Below are 12,500 nucleotides of genomic sequence, written 5' to 3' on the forward strand. Positions count from 1 at the left end.
AACACACAAAGCAATTTTTGTCATTGGGGCAAGTCAGATGGCACTCCTTGTAAGGTAAACATTAAGAGGAGTTAAACATGTATGGGGTAGGAGCAATCTCGTGCACATGTATAACAAGATTCGCGGAACGGAAAGGAGCAATGCTTATAGTAAGATGAAAACAATGAAGTATCTGTCCTTCATTCTGGAAACAAGAGAACTTACAGATTTTTGAATTTGCATATTCTGCACTTGCGCTGTTTTATGCTTTGTTTAGGTTTAACAATCATCACTGCATCGAGTTGTATATTCGAAAAGTGTCAAAGAATAGGAAGAGATTGGTTGCACATCGTTACAGTCTTTGAAGAGCTTGTTTCGCAAAATACAGATTTTCGAATTTGCATATTCGCTGTTTTATTCCTTAATTAGGTTACGGCACGGAGGAATCTGACTGTTGTGATACTTGATATGTTCATTTCAGTACATGTTTCTTCATTTTGTTTCGTTTTGTTTCGTTTCGTTTCGTTTCGTTTCACAAAATATGGTAAGCCAGGATGAACTAAAAGAAATGAAAAAACACTATGATCAAATTAAAAATTTTCTTGATGAGATGAAATATGGTCAAAAATTAACATTTGAGACATTTCTTGAAAAGTTAAAACTTGCAGAAGATCAGTATTTAAAGGCCATTAGATACTCCTTGAAGCGTCCAACATTGTTCCTTAACAGATCTCCCTCTGAAACCAGAATAAACAATTACAACCCTAACCTTTTAAAAGCCTGGAGAGCTAACATGGATTTACAATTTGTTTTGGATCCCTATGCCTGTGCTGTTTACATACTCTCTTACATAACAAAGGGTCACAGAGGAATGAGCAAACGTCTAGAGACAGCATCACAGGAAGCAAACTCTGGCAATAAAGATATTGTTAACAAAGTTAGACATATTGGTAAAAAATTTCTTAATTCAGCTTAAGTAAGTGCTCAAGAAGCAGTTTACTTAGTACTACATATGCCTATGAGGAAAGCATCAAGAGAATTTCAATTTATCAACACATCAAATCCAGAAGAAAATCAAAGAATTACCAGACAAGTCAACTGATGCAGAGTCAGATAATGGACTTAAAAGATATCAAAGGAGACCCCGTAAATTAGAACTGCTGTGTCTGGCTCATTTTGTTTCATGGTTTAACTCTGTAAATGACAACACTTGACCGTATGTGCAAAAAAAGTCGGATGGTAATATAACTTTTTGCCAGAAACTGATTTTCATGATAATGTTGATGATGACCCATCTGATGAAAGTGATGAAAGTTGATACCACAGAATACCAATTAAAAGGAGGAATGAAGCTTGTCAAAAGAAAAAAAGCAAAGATAACAAGATCTGTAAGGTTTAACCAGGGCATAAAATTGCGCCTAATACAGGCACCAACGTGACTAAATTTTTCACTTTGGCGACCAAATCCTGAAAATTAGTCGCCAAATTGGTGGCTATAATTTCTAATCACACCTTACCTAAAGATCTAGTGATTGTTGAAGATTTGTAAAGATAAATCTGCAGCAAAGTTCCTCGTTAAGCTCGTTCCCAAAACCCAGCACATGCACGATTTTGAACATGAATCTACGGTTGCTAGACGCCATCTTGGATTTAGGTAACCTTTCCCATTGTATATGACCCATTCTAGTGTCCTCTTTGTAGTTTGTGCGAATTTTCATTGCGTTTGACAACATGATATGTCTGCTGCGTGAGCTCATTTGAATTTAATATGAGCGAGGAAATTAATGGAAGCGTGGAAAGTGATCAAAGTCATCTTTTTGATCAGTTAAACTATTCTGACAGCACTTCCTCGGTGGAAAATATTTTAGCGTTTGCTCATGTGTTGGACGAAAAATATGCTGAACAAAAAGAGTCCATTAGACGACTTCAATTCAATGGCCATGTGGGTCTATGGGCAGATGAAATGGCAATGGCATTTATTCCGGAAGAGCTGCCTCTGCAGCCAGAAGAACATCTTGTGGCTGTGAAAACTACGGGCAATGGTGACTGTCTGTATAACGCTGTGTCATTGGTTATGGATGGTACGGAATCGAATTTTCATTTACTCATGGCCCTGGAACTCCTCTTGAACATGGACTTCTACATTCAACATCCAAGGCTTATCTCGTTTTCCAACACTGATTCTCACCATCACGACACACTATTTTCTCTCTGCTTGACAACCAACAGCGATCAGGTCTTTCATGACAAAAGCCACAGTAGAGAAGAGGCGATCTTGTAATAATCACATTTAATAATAATTACATTTATATAGCACAGACCTCTATATGAATATATTCAGTTGTGCTTCACAATATTTTAAAATAAAATTATGTCAAACCATCACGTGAACTAAAAACATAAGAAACTATTAAAAACTACAACCATATACCTATTTAAAAGCTAAATTAAAAATGAGACATGAATAGAAAAACCTATTTAAAAGCTAAATTAAAAAATGAGTTTTAACAACAGTCTTAAAAGTGTCCAATGTCTTTATGTTGCGAATTGTTGAAGGTAATGCATTCCAAAGATAAGGTGCAGCTGACTGGAATGCACGATCGCCAAGGGTTGGACGGGTCTTAATGCTAGGTAACTCAAGTAATAAAGAGTCGTTTGACCTTAGGGAGTATCTGGATTGCTTTTTGATGCAAATTAAATCAATCAAGTAATTAGGAGCTAGACGGTATAAACACTTAAATGTCAAAAGCAATATCTTAAACTTTATGCAGTAACTAATCGGGAGCCAATGAAGGTTAAAAAGCAATGGTGTAACATGACAGAATCTTGATGCTCGTATGACCAGCCAAGCTGCGGCATTCTGTATACGTTGGAGTTTCATGATATGTGAATTCGGGAGGCCATATAATAGGCTATTACAATAATCTACTCTTCTGGCTATAAAAGCATGAACTAATGATTCGGTAGTTGGACGACTTAAGTATTTCCTAATTCTACGTATGTTATAAAGATAATAAAAAGCAGATGAGCAAGTTCTGTTAATATGACTTAGCATACTCATTTTCGAGTCAAAACCAGGTTCCTAAGTTTCGAACTTCACATGATGGAGCAATTTGGGAGTCGCCAACCAATAACATACTGATGTTGTTGTCGCATTCCAATTAGAAGACATTCTGTCTTATCTGAATTCAGTTTTAACTTATCCGTGTGCATCCACTGACTGATATCAGCAATACATGATTCCATGGCAGTTAAGGCAGCAGTTTCCTCCAAATCATTTCCTGGTCTAAACGCGATATACAGTCTTGTCTGAAGCATGTGTTGCAAGTAAGTCATACAAGTGGAGTTCATGTTGCGGCATTATCAAGTGTTGCAACAACTGGATTCGCGATTTTCTACACTGTTAAATAGGTCCAAGAAATCCTATCGCCTTGCTGTCTTCTGAGCCGCTGTTTATTTGTGGTCAAGAGAAGGAAACCTTGATAACAGAGCTGGTGCATGGTTTTCTCTAAACCATTTTTTGCCCTTGTACAAAACAGGAGAAAACAAGCAAAAATGTCAGCCAGAGCCTGATCAGGAAGACAGTATTCAGGGAAACACTGGAAATCTGAAAAGTGGAAAGACGTCTTGCAAAGAAGACAGAACAAAGGAGAGTTCTAAACCAAGTGAACGATCCGGCACCAGCATTGCTATGTCAAAGAAAAGAGGACGTCTAGAAGACTTCGGTTTTAAACGAGAATTAAGTGAACGAAAGAGAACCAAAGAGACCCAAAGTTGACGAGCCGAAACTGTTTTCCAGATGCACAAATGAAACACCAACAGGATTATCATTAAATTCGCCTAATTTACAGAAACAACCAAGCAAAGAAAAACCAAGCATAATGCGAAAATTTATCCCCAAATGGAAAGAGCAATTTCCCTGGCTCTCGTATAATGATGAAGAAAATGTGATGATTTGCGACTTGTGCTGTGCGTATCCAAGTGCAGCTGGTAACACAGACTCAAGATGCAAAGCGATGACCTGATTCTTCCCGTAGCCGTTTCTCAACTTAAAGAAACAGTTGCATCCATTGCTTGCCTGAAAAGTAGCCATGTGCCAAATGGTTACTTGGAGAAATTTGTAAAGGTCTCAAACAAGTCAAGTAACAAAGACATTAAGGTCTTTCAAGGTATAGAACTCGAAGGAAGTCTCGAGGGGAAAGTTACACACATTGGATCAGGCCCAAGTTTCAACTCCCAGGTTAACAAGGCCATCAACCTCTGCCTGGATGGCCTCAAAGAACGTTTTCGCCAGTTGATATATTCGCCGACAGCCATTCTTCATATGGTCCTAATAACGTGGTCCAGGACTTTTTGGTCTTTAATGTTGATTCTTGGTGGCATAAAGATGCAGAGTTGATTGACTTCAGAAATGGCAACACTGAAAGGCTGATCAACTGGTTTCAACCAGCTCTGCGAACAGCTGGATGTCAAGTAGATGATATCCTACCAAAGTGGCAGTCTATGAAGATTACATTCAACGCTCAGTTTTGTGGCAAGGATTACAGCAGTTTGTGGAAGATGTTCCTGTCCAAAGATCCATACAAGTCAGATTTTAAAGACATCCTTCACCTGGTGGAAATCTTACTTGTACTTCCAATATCGGCTACTGGCAGTAAATGTATGGTCTCCTCTCAAAACAGGATCAAGAGCAGCCTAAGAGCCTCCTTGAAAACCACATCACTTGAAGGCCTAATCAGGATCTCTGCTCAGAGTCCGCATCTAGAGGAATTTGATCCTGTTCCTTCTGTCAACTGCTGGTTTGCGAGAGACCAGAGCAAAGGCGAAAGGCAGCGAAGGCCAAATTTTTCACGATAGAGAACTATAGATCCACGTTTACACGAACGGCAAACGGTAAGAATCCAACATTTGCCCTCTGCCTTACAGCCCTTTGCACAACAATGCGAAATTGTCTGTATTTGTTGTGAATGGGAAATATTTAGATGTTTTTAAGGATTAGAAGGAAAAGGAGGGAGATCAAAATTGACTTTTGCCTCATACGAACTTCACTAACTCTTTTGTAAAACGATGTTTTTCCTCGCCTATAAAATTAGGATAGTTAGATATACTTCTTTGATGTTAATTTTACAACTTACACTGTGATGGTTGCACGAACTTGTAATAATTTTTGTCAGTAGACCATGCAGGCCAACACGTTCATGCTGTAGACCTTCATTTGTTGCGTTTATGACATTAGAGGCTTCCTTCATACGGCATGAAAAAGAAAAATCATTTATTAGTAGCAAATGAAGCAGAAAAGAGCAACTCTTTATTTTTAGGAAAACTTTCCCTCCATTTGTTGGAGAAATGATTGTTGACTTAGTTGTTACTTAATATCTATTTTCAACATTGTAATGGCAAGGTATTGAATGTGGATAAATATGTTTAAGTTAGTGAGTTTGTTCCATGAGCTGAAGTCCGGGTAATTTTTGATGTTTTTATGACTGTATCACTATGATTCATGAGCAATTTAATCTATTCAGTACAGTGCCAGGGTAAAAGTTGTTTTTTTGCGTGTGTGTGTGTTGTGTTCCAATTTTTTGGAATTGGCTACCACTTTAAAATATTTAGGAGCCAAGTGGCTTTTGGAGAAAAAAGTTAATTTTACGCCCTGTTAACATGGAAAATGATCCTGAGAATTACTGTAGAGAGCAACTTATGCTTTATACCCCATGGAGAAATGAGAAAAATGATCTTATAAAAGACTGCAAGACATATCAAGAAAGATACAAACAAGTAGAAGAAATCGTGAAAAGCAACAAAGAACAGTATGAATACCACTCTGACATACTTGACAAAGCTATCAAAGACCTACATGTAAATGACGATAACTATTCTGCACCAGTAGCTCCTAATACACAACATAGGAATGAACAAGATATTGCAGCTAAAACAAAACCTACTGAGTTATTTGAATGTTTTGATCCAGGTGCCAACAAACAACACAGTCAGTATGATCTATTTCAAGATATGAATATTTTACCAAGGAATAATGATGATGAAGAACTTATACAAAATCGCCTACATGATAGTGATTACCGACAGCTTGTTAGCTCACTAAACAAAAAACAGAAATAATTCTTTTACCATGTTTTCCACTCTATCAAAACTAATGATGACCCACTCAGATTATTCTTAAGTGAAGGTGCTGGATTTGGTAAAAGTACTGTGACTAGCGCCCTCTATGAAGCACCCACAAGGTACTTAAATAGAATGCCAGGTGAAAATCCAGATGAAGCAAAACTACTGAAAGTTGCTCCCACAGGCAAAGCAGCATTTAACATCATGGGAAACACACTTCACTCAGCTTTTAAAATACCTGCCAACAGGGGATTTCAATACTGCACACTTGATACAGATAGACTTAATACAATATGGCACACTTAAGAAAACTGAAAGTTATCTTTGTTGATGAGATTTCAATGGTGGGAATGGAATGTTAACTTCCTTAACTTCCAACTACGGCAAATAATTGGAAACAAATCACCATTTGGAAATCTGAGCTTGATAACAGTTGGAGACTTATTCCAATTAAAGCCAGTATTTGATAAATGGATCTTTGAAATTACCAATGGTTTTTATGGTGCTTTAGCAACCCATATTTGGAAAGAGTATTTTACCTTGTTTGAACTCACTGAAATTATGAGGCAAAAGATGACAAGAACTTTGCAGAGCTACTGAACAGACTTAGAGAAGGAAAACATAGCCAAAACGATATTAAGGTGCTTAAAGAACGAATTCTAAAAATTAAACCTGGCGAGAAAAACTATCCCATCAATAAAATACATCTATACTCAACACGTGCACAAGTAAATGACCACAACAATACAATATATCAAGCTGCACAAACTCAGAAAGCTCAAATTAAATGTATTGACATTGTAGTTGGAGATATGTCTGATGACCTAAAAATCAAAGTCAAAGAAAAAATTCCAGACGATCCCACTAAAACTATGGGCTTATACAGTGTTGTTTCAGTTGCTGTGGAAGCAAAATATGACTTAACAACAAATGTCAATGTAACTGATGGAATGACAAATGGTGCTGTTATAGAGAAAATAGTCTACAGAGTTAAAGACTGCACTAGGCCAAGTATCACTTGGGTATCTTTCCCAGAAGCTACCATAGGTCATAACAATCGCAACGAATTTGCACATTTATTTACCAAAAATGTGGATAGAACCTAGACACCAATTTTAGAGATAGCTAGACAATTCAAGATTTCAAAGCGACATCAATGCCAGATACTTCGTCGACAACATCCTTTACGGCCAGCTGCAGCTAAGACTATCCATCGTTGCCAAGGTGATACACTTAATGAAGCAGTACTTGATTTATCATCATCAACCAGAGAACACATGCATTATGTTGCTTTAAGTAGAGTAAAGAATAGTTCACTACATATAATCAATCTAAATGAAAACAAAATCTGTGTTAGTCAAAAAGTTCAAGAAGAAATGGCCAGGCTTAGAGAGAAGTGTTTGCTCCCTTCTATACCATTTTTACACAATGCCAACCAGTCTTCTAGAATGAAAATACTGTTTCATAATGTTCGATCTCTTCATCTTCGTTTTGATGATGTCACATGTGACTACAATGTTCAAGCAGCTGAGGTTAATATCTTTGACGAAACGCGTTTATGCCCTTCTGATTGCAATACAACCTATGAAATGGCTAATTTCAATCTTTTCAGAAACGACTTTAACCCAAATAGCAATGTCAGAAGTAGTTATGGGATGGCTATGTATATTAAATCTAATATAGATTGTGCAAATACAGCATTCAGATTTAACTTCAACAATATAGAACTAACTGTACTTAATGCTGTAGTTCCAAACTCACATTTAGTAGGCATCTATAGGTCAAAAAGCAAAGCTAATCAACAAAAATTAATTGAAACTATAAATCATATCCTTGATACAATCATTCGTGATGCAGATACACCTACTGTGATACTAGGTGACTTCAATGTTAATTTGATGGAAGTTTCATCCGAACAAAAGGCATTAAGCCAGTTTACTACAGATTATCATACACAAAATGGACCATATCTATACCAATATACCAAATAATGTACTAACTGCTGGTGTTCTAGAGTCCTATTACAGTGATCACAAGCCAATATATGTTTGCTTAGTATAAAGTCAATACAATCGAACTTCGATTATCCGGACTCGTTGGGACTACACGAAATAGTCCGGATAATCGAGGGTCCGGATAATCGAGAATATGAATATTAATGAGAAACAAAAACTGATTACATTAAATCGTTTCGAAAACAATATGGTCTACATCTTCACTGTCCGTTGTGAATACCTGTACACGTGTCAGCAAACGCCATGATCTTTTCCTTGCTCTTTCGGATATCAGATATCTGCCGTTTACTAACGCCATATTCAGCTGACAAATTGGTTCCTTTTCTTCTTTCTCTAATCACAAAATTATAGCCTGTTTTTCTTTTATCGAAAGAACGGATCACTTACGCTTCAAGGACATGATGATCGTGAATAAACATTCGTGACATAGTGTAGCTTGTTTGCCGAATGAGCCAATAGAGCGTGAAATTTCACTTAGCAACAAAGCAACTCTAAGCCAATCAGAACTCATTCGAAAGTTCTGCATTAGTTACGACGTGTGCAAAGAAAGAGAAACAAACTCGCGTTTACTTTACTTTTCAACGCTGTAGTTTTAAAAAGAATATGGCTAGGGATCTTGATGATGACTAATAAATATTCGCGACAAAATTGGGACCAGAGAAAAAGTCTGGATAATCGAGGACTGGATAATCGAGGTTCGACTGTATGTCATACTTGTCTATGAAGATGAAAGTTACCCGTATTTAGACTATGTACAACCAACATCACATATAATTTTATTATTATTATTATTATTATTATTATTTGCATGTCATTTACCATCATTGCATTCTTTACTCAGTCAGTGGTCAACTAGTTTACAACTGCTAATTTTCCTTCTGGACTACTGGTACCAGTACCTTACAGGTACAGTGTCTCATCAGCTGACCGCAGCCATCACCCGTGTTCAGCTAAGACTGGCAAAGGACAAACATTTTAACTGTTATAATTCATTCCATATTTCATTTCTTCATTCATATCAATAAATCAACACACCCTATCTTTACAGGTGCACCAGTGTACACCATTTGAAGTCAACACTGACCCAACCGTAACCATCACATTGTAGCAAAGAATAACAATAAAATCAATGAGGAAGAAACAAAAAGACTCACCAAACAAAGATATCGTATCCCATCGATGCAATCAACAATGGACTCATCTGATGTCAGTTTTAATGCACCAACAATGAAACGATGGCATTGCAAAAACTACCTGCTTGATGCTGCCAACAACACATCTATTGCATTTGGCAAATGAACATTTCGACTCAAGAAATTCTTTAGTTCTGGAAGACATCACCACAAATGGTCTACTGATATATTCACCAGAGGACAAAGTCAAAAAGTCTGCAGTGCAAGAACAATTCTCAACAACAAATTCTACAGTCCTAGAAGACATCAACCCAAATGGTGCTACTAATATCTTCAACAGAGACTAACTCGAAAAGTCTGCATTAGACCGATTAATTTAAAAGAAACAATCATACCCCTAAAATTAAACAAAATAGTGCTGAGTATTGACATTATTTATAATAAGTGGACTTGTGTGCTTAAGACAACTGGTCAAAATTAATGAAATAAGTCAATTTGTTTGGAGGAATTTACAGTACAAATATAGTGACAATGCAAGATCAAATATAATTTTTATTTCAAAATATAACAAATCCAACTTAACATGAACATTATCAATATACTGTAGTTCATTGAAACCAAGAGAAAATACATGTAATATGTCGAACAACACAAGGCTTATCATAAATATAACCAAACGTATTAAGTACATTTGTAGGTAACTCAATTCAAAATGTGACAAAACAACTTATTACCTCAAACCTAACAAGTACACCAAGTACATCAATGGTTGAGAGAAAATAAAACACATGTAGTTCCACTTCCTATTCATTGACTGTAAGTTCAGACACAGTTCCGCTTGAAGAACTGACTTAACATGAACATTGTCAAACAGAAGTAGTTTCGTTGCCACTTCACTCTCATTTAATTGAAAAAGATCATCTCCATTGACCTTCTGCAACACATCTTTAAACAATTTCAACGTTACACGACTTCCCTCATCAGTATCGACCAGGACTCTTGCACAAAACCCGATTGAACACCGCATTGATTTCATTGTATGCCCCCATCTATCACAATGTAATACTGAGCTGGAACTAACTTGAATAATTTTCTTCTTACAATTTAAGCACTTTAGAAATCTCTCGACTTTCTTGATAGAAAAATTTCCACATTGCCAGAAACTGACTCAACCAAAATACTTTGCTGGTCACCTCCGGCTAAATCAGGACTGATGTTGACAGTCGCCGCTTCATCTGTGATCAAAGAAACAGTGGTGCAAAATGAAGTAGATAATTTCTTTTTCCCTGACCAAAAACGTACTTGCATATTGCTTAGGCAATAACAGTTTCCCTCTTTTATTGTGTCTATCATCGCTTCCCAAATATCCAATGCAATAATCCTGGGGGGGGGGGGGGGGACTCCCATATGAAACAGATGGGGATGCTCGTTGTCTCGCTTAGGGGTGTAAATTTTGGATTTTGGTCTCGCTTAGGGTGTTCCTGGCAAAGCGCCAATATTTTAAGCCGCCAAAGTCTCGTTTAGGGTTCCGCGAAGAAACACAGAATTACGCGAAGAGAAACAGAAGTCAAATTTTCTTTTTAACTTGTTTTTAGGGGTCAAAATTCGCTTGAGCCACGCCCAGATTGGTCTCCTTTAGGGGTCACAAAAAGCTTGTATTCTTACGATTACGCTTCAATGGGGAAAGATTTTGAACATAGCCAATTACACTTTCCTGCTCAGTAGAGGGACACTCCATCTTCGACTTGGGAGGTTCAGCACACGCGGGAATACACTGTTCAACATCGCTCATGGAAGGCACAGTGCTAGGAATACACTGTCGAACATCTACATTTGTAACTTCTGCATTCTTCTTACCATACTCAGTGTCCTTGTTTGAGGACTCAGTATTCCTGTCATCCCTATGCTTCCTTCTCGTCGAAGAAGTTCTCGAAGTACTTCTTGAAGCCATTCCGAAATATATTGCAAACGACGATACACTTCGTTGCGGACCCACTTTTAAATTGTCCTGATTGATTAATACAAATAATACAAAAACCCTCCCACAAACACTCCCTTACTCCTCTCCATTCCCCTCCCCAAGATCTCCTACAGTATGGACAACAGCGCAAAAAACTGAAGAGCTATAGCGTAGCCTGCGTACCTTGGTAATTCTTAAGCAATTTGAACGCTCTAAGAGTAGCAAGACCGCGATAATGAGTGCCAAGCCAGGTAATTGCAGGCTATTGCTCATGGAGGGAACCTGATCTGATCTAATTCATAATCAATAACAGGACAGACGCATGGAAAACTGAAGTACATTTGTTAAGTTACTCATTGCCTGCCTATGGATCAACCTCTTTCCCAGGGTCTCTCTGGAGCGGGGGAGAAGGAGACCCTGGTTGAATCTGGTCACGTGTCTCCCAGAATCTGGGAGATTTCAAATTAATGACTGATGGAAGGGGTGGTTCAGTATCAATTTGCCCATACTCTGAGTGCTGGGGAAGGGAAAGATATGTCAATCAAAACAAACTCGCACTTACTGCGTGTATTGAGGATCATGTCATCCCATCCAGAAACTCCCAAAAAAATATACACAGGCAGCAAATCTGTAAGTTTACGCTGCTGCTGACTTTGTAAATCGGTTGGTCATATTTCTCATTGGCGAAATCTTTACAGTAAAGGTAATTCGCAACCTCTGGCTACTGCTGAAGATCTGTACAAAAAAGCGCTTCCACGAAGTGATGTGAACGAAGACTGACAAATTTTAGAAAATTCAAGACAACGGTCTCGGAAAGTCAGGCATCATTTGAGGTGAAAGTGAAGCGGTGCTTCGAGGAGTCGCCCTCTGCGCCACACACAATCAAAAGTTTGAAGTCCAGGAAGGATGCAAACATGGTCGAAATGTGCCAGTTAGCCACAGGCGCCGTGGACTATGTTTCGCTTCAACGCAATCACCGCAGGTTAGTCCTAGACTTTTTAGATGTCTGTTTTCTTTCCCCTTATTGTATGTCGTTCATTACTTGCAATGTCAATTGAGCAATAATCATATATAGGTGTGTTCTATATTTATATTAGAAGAACGTTTCAGTCCTTCCGCTAAGCCTAGTGTTGATGTGTCTCTGTTGCAGAGTCATATTGCAGAGCAACTGGAAATCGTTGCGATTCCCCCCAAGTGATGTCGCTGAAACACAGGTAATCGTTTTTTTAAAGCCTTATTGGATATAAGAACTCAGAAAATTTGATGAAATCAACAACCCTTTGATCGTAATTG

General features: G+C 37.8%; 1 pseudogene; it reads left to right on the forward strand.

Annotated features, from left to right (window-relative positions):
• Positions 1–772: 772 nt before the first annotated feature.
• On the forward strand, positions 773–6,699 carry LOC137995732 (uncharacterized; annotated as a pseudogene).
• Positions 6,700–12,500: the final 5,801 nt, after the last annotated feature.

The sequence above is a fragment of the Montipora foliosa genome, chromosome 3, assembly GCF_036669935.1.
Source record: "Montipora foliosa isolate CH-2021 chromosome 3, ASM3666993v2, whole genome shotgun sequence".
In the NCBI taxonomy this organism is placed as follows: Eukaryota; Metazoa; Cnidaria; class Anthozoa; order Scleractinia; family Acroporidae; genus Montipora; species Montipora foliosa.